The sequence below is a fragment of the Empidonax traillii genome, unplaced genomic scaffold (assembly GCF_003031625.1).
Source record: "Empidonax traillii isolate 1590-97213 ecotype Southwest subspecies unplaced genomic scaffold, ASM303162v1 scaffold691:size399616, whole genome shotgun sequence".
Lineage (NCBI taxonomy): Eukaryota > Metazoa > Chordata > Aves > Passeriformes > Tyrannidae > Empidonax > Empidonax traillii.
The window spans coordinates 197141-202322 of record NW_020955884.1 but is presented as its reverse complement, the minus strand read 5'-3'; positions in this window follow the sequence as shown (position 1 = coordinate 202322).

Below are 5182 nucleotides of genomic sequence, written 5' to 3'. Positions count from 1 at the left end.
TTAGGTATTTACCTTGCTGAAGATAACCAGACCTTATTACCTGGACTTGCTGTTCTGATTCTTCTGCAGACAGAGGGTGCAAGTTCAGCAAGATAAAGCAATATATCACACTGATAATTTAATTTACAGCAGTGGATTTCTTTTTAACCCATTTAGATAAAATTGTGTACTAATGTGGCACAGGCAGGAAGTTTGTTTCCATTTTTTTCTTTTCAGAATCTTTCTCACTGCACTGGAAGTTATTTGCTTACAAAACCATAATAACAACACATATTTATCTGTTGACCTTGAACTTTTTTTTAATGAATAACAGAAGTCAACAGAATACTGGCTCTTGATAATCTGTAAAAGACAGTAAAAAAAAGAAGAGAAAGGTTAAGTAAGGAAAGCACATAAAATCAGGTAATAATCATTAAAGAATTGTGTTGTTACTGTTTATAGTATTATTGGGAGCTAAACGAAATTAATATTGCCTTTCAGTCCTTTCAGAATTTAGTCTGGGGTTTTTCCTTAACTAGAGTGAAGGACAAAGATAAGCACAATGGAAAAAAGTCACACCAAGGTCAGAGCTTTAGGGCAGTATAGAAGGAGTTCAGTGGGGTGGTGAACTGCGTGTGCTGAAGGGGTGGGAGAGGACTTCTATCAGTGGAGAAATAAAAGCCATGGAAACATTGTCAGCACTGTTTCCTTTCTACTCCCGCCGCTCATTTCGTGCTTCCTTTCCGTGATCCAGGTCTAACTGGTTCATTCCCGCACACGGGGTTTGCCCGCGGCCGTGCTCGTGTGGTCCTGCATTTGAATTGTCAAGGGCACCTCCAGCACCGCCCGGGGACCGTCTTGGTCTGATGCTACAGAGACACACAAGCTGGCAGTTCCGCTTGGAAAGGGAATTTGTAACCCTCCCTCTCGGCTAAGTCTGAGCAATTAACTGAATTTGCATTCGGCAACATTCCTTACAAGTTCCTTATCAAATCAGGGAGCAAAGGACTTGGAACCAAACTTACTTCAGTTAATTAATTTTGCCTAGAAAGTTGATATGTAAAGCAAGCTTATAAAAAACCAAAAATATATTAAAAAAGAAAACTCCAAGAAGAATGTGAGCCAGACACACAGCAAAGGGGAGCTCATTCGCTGGATGAGTGTGCAGGTGTTTCACTGGGAGTGCAGGACCTTTACAGAGCCCCCGTGCTCTGCAGTGAGACACGGCAGAGCAGCCCCTGATTTCTGTGTGTGCATGCTCTGCACTCCCCCTTCTGGATAATCCTGGAGTGGTTCTGCTGCTGGATTCCCTCCCTGCTCTGCTGAGCCCACAGACTCCCCGGGGCTGGAATTCTCCGTGCTGGGGCTGGAGTGTGCTTGCCCCGGAGAGGAGCAGGCAGGGACAGCACCCTGGGACGGTGTGAGCTCCCGTGTGCTCTGAGCGGCCACGAGCACGTGGGGGGTTCTCATTTCTTTGAAGGGTTACATCTCTCAGAGAGAACGGGAACACAAAGGGCCCCTGACCAGGTCCGGGCTGACCACATCAAAAACTGGCAATCTGATGCAAGTGCAGTCTCTGGCCTCTTCCACTGTAATGCATCCCACCAAAATGATGCTTCGAATTCCCGAGGCCAGGCATCCAAACCTTTGATCACAGTCGGGGCTCTGCAGCTCAGCCCCATTACTGTGGATGTGTGATTTCCATTTAGGAGGCAGCTGTGATCTTGCAGTTGGGCCACCTAAAAGAGGTGGGGCTCTGACCCATTCCCATCTCAGCCACAGGCTGACCCTGGGAACGTCATCTGCTCTCTCCCTCTGTAAAACAAGGCTGACCACATTTCTGAAACCCTGTGAGCAAAATGAAACCACAAAAAAATCACAGAATCCTAGAATGGTTTGGGTTCAAAGGGACCTTAAATCCAGCTCATTCCACCCCTACCATGGGCAGGGACATTTCCACTATCCCAGGTTGCTCCAAGCGCCATCCAACGTGGCCTTGGACACTTCCAGGGATGGGGCAACGTACTTGAGGTATCTGATATCTGGCATAATGAGCCTCAATCTTGTCAGACAGAGAAACAAACCTTTCTAAATGACATCTTTTTCTCTATGCCCTTAGTTTATCTGGAGCTGACTGTTCTCTTTGGGTAGGGAGGGGCTCTGCAGTGTCCCTTCTTGTCCCCTCTGGGCTGTGTTCCCCCCTCTCCAGCCTCCACAGCTAAGCAAAAACCCCGGCTCTCTATCCCTTCCCGGCTTCTCCACCTGGAGCACACTGGTAAGAGTTGCCTGATTAATTCCATATACCCCCCTCCAGGTATTTTGGATCCTTCCCCACACATCCCCAACATCTTTAGCCTCCTCCACTCTCAGACCTCCAGAAATCCTGAGTCTTCAATGAAGAAACCAGAATTTGGGGGTAATCTGTTGTTTGGTCCCTCCCTTCCCATACCCCTTGTGGGGTTACCAATGTTTTGAGGCTTTTGTATCTCATATACTCCCACACCAGCAAAGCCATTGATAACACTCTGCTTTCCAAGTGTAATTAAATCTCAGAGTCCTGCTGGGGCTGAGGAATTTCATTGCTAAGGGCTGTGCTGCTGACAGAAGGGAATGCTTCCATTTGAAGCCCGTGAGATTTACAGGAATAAAGTAAAGCTTTGCTCGAGGTTTTCAAAAGCCCAAACTCTGCCTGTGCATCCATTATACATGACAGAGTGATTATACCACCAAAAAAAAAAGAGATAGTCAATCTTTTGTATTTTGGCTGCAGGCGGTTGAGCTCTGTCTGGCTGAGTGCATGTTGTGTGTTCTTCCTTTGGCTGCACAAAGGGCTGGAGGTTGGTGATGGAAGGGGCGGGGGCTGGAATCACATCAGACTGTTTTCTCTCTGTGTTTGGACAATGCAAGGACAGGCTCTGCACACGCAGGAATCTCTGGGGATCATCACTTGCTGTAGGCAAACTCAACCTCCCATTGTCCTGATGCAAAATTAGAACTATTGGTTCATAATGCGTTCAAAGGTTCCTGCGCATCCTGAAAAAACGATGGAACCATCTAACTCGTGCAATTGGGGATTACTGAGGGGTGTGTCCGTCCTTGGCTGTTGGGTGTCAGGCCCAGCTAAACCCATACAGGTTCTGGTGTAAAGAGCTCAGTGATTTAGGTTCTGGCGATGAAATCAAGCTGTTCCTCACCTGCTGCTGATTCACTGACACGCAGGAAGTGTTCATGTGTAAGCAAGTGAACCACTCAATATTTTTAGATTGATAGGACCTTCTACAGGCAACAAAACCCCAAGACTGTAGAACCAGCCAACTCTTTCTGCCCATTTCACTGCAACTGCTGTTTGAAATGCTTCGTGTCCTGCAGACATAGCCAAGACAGCTGAGGATGAGCCTTTGGCAGCAGTGACAGAGCCTGGGCTCATACAGGTTACCTGATGTGAATGGAGAAATTTGGGATAAGATCCTGTCCTGGGACCCAGCAAGTGCCCTGTGTTCTGTACTCGTGTATTGTGAACTAGCAAGGCTGTGTCCAACTGTATAAAAATCCCATATTCCAGAGAGCTGCAGCATCGTTTTCTCACTTTGTTTTTTCTTTCAGCAGGTCTTACTGATAACTCACCCTAACGCACTGCTGAGCCCCTCGTTCAGGTCATGCTGCAGGCACTGCTGTGGTTGGATAAGGCTGCAGCTCCTCATTCCCAACCCTTTCCTTCCCTCTGTCACACAGAGGGGGATGTGACACATTTCTGTACTGTAAATGCACTCTTGTACTCATGGCCAAACAAAGCTCATCCCCAGGCTCCAAATTCCCAGCCTCCCATGGGCCTGGAGCATTTGCTGTCCTGCATTTCCCCCACAAACAAGTGTTTGTGGATGTCTTGCCCCTACAGTAAGTGAAGGACAAGTGTTACGTGTGCTAGTGGTGACAGCACTTGGAATCTTTTCCAGCAGAGAGCTGGTTTTGTTCCAGATTTAACAATGTCTCTTGCTTATGTTGTTGCCTTCTGTTAAAGGGGTTTGAAATACCCTCCAGCACTCCCTTTCACTTCTTCTCCTGAGCTGGATTTACTGCGAGCACAGGGAGCACAAGGGAGGGAGAAGAATGGGAGGAGAGGTGAGAGGAAAAGGAGAAGGGAAGGAGAAAGTAGGAGCTGGTGTCAGTCCAGTGGGGGCTGTGTGCTGCAAACCCACGTGATGAGGCCATGGCTGCACAAAGAACACACTGGACTCCTCTCTCCCTGCCTGCTTTGCTACCTGAAATTATTGTTTGTGTTTTCTTCCCTTCTAGCTGACCCCCCAGAATTTCTGTTTCCTTGGCTGGGCTCTGCCCCCTTGGTGCTGAGGAACAGCTGCCTTGGCTCAGCCAACCCGTTACTGGTGGGAATATATTTGGGACTGCGCCTTTCTCCAGTGACACCAGCTGGAGGTTCACTCCTGCCACTGGGAGCACCACATCTAGACCTCTTCAGGCTCTCAGCCACTGTTTTTTGCAGTTTGAGAAACTCAGCTTGGAAAAAAGGGCGTTTCCTGCTCCCTAACACGGGGGTGAGCAGTGAGTTCATCTCCTCAGCTCTCAGGAGGTGAGGAGCTGCCTCGGTGATCTCTGCTGACACCCAAACAGCTGCAAGGGGAGAAACAAAGCCTGTGCTGAGGAAGGAGGAGGAAGTTTCGGCTGTTTATGTGTGGTTATGGTTTCCTTTGTTTCTTCCTATTTTGTGTTGTTCCTGTTTTGTGTTGTTTTGCTTTTTTTTTCCAAGTTGCAGAAGGATTTCACAGGGCTGGAAATAATGTCCACTGAATATGCTGGCAAATCTTGTTAACTTGTTTTCTAGGGATTCAGGGCTGTGGTAGCATTTTTCTGAAATCTGGGCTTCTCTAAGAGGTCTCTGAGAGCCCCAAGACCTGCTATAGAGTACGAGTAGAACAGAACTGTACAGAATATAAAATGTTTTGGTTGCCTGAGTGGATAATTTCAGTGACAGACAGGTAAAGGCTGGTTTCAAATTGAATTGTTTTTCTCTAATAATTAGCAGATGACTCTACTGACTGGGGTCAGCTCTGAGGGCAGGACTCGGGATAAGTGGGCACATGCCATTTTTTGCAGCATGGAATTTAAACTGGCCTAAGCCATTTCCAATGACCACACCTATTCTCACTTTCACTCTTTGTAAAAGAATGGCCATAGGAAAATGTCTTCT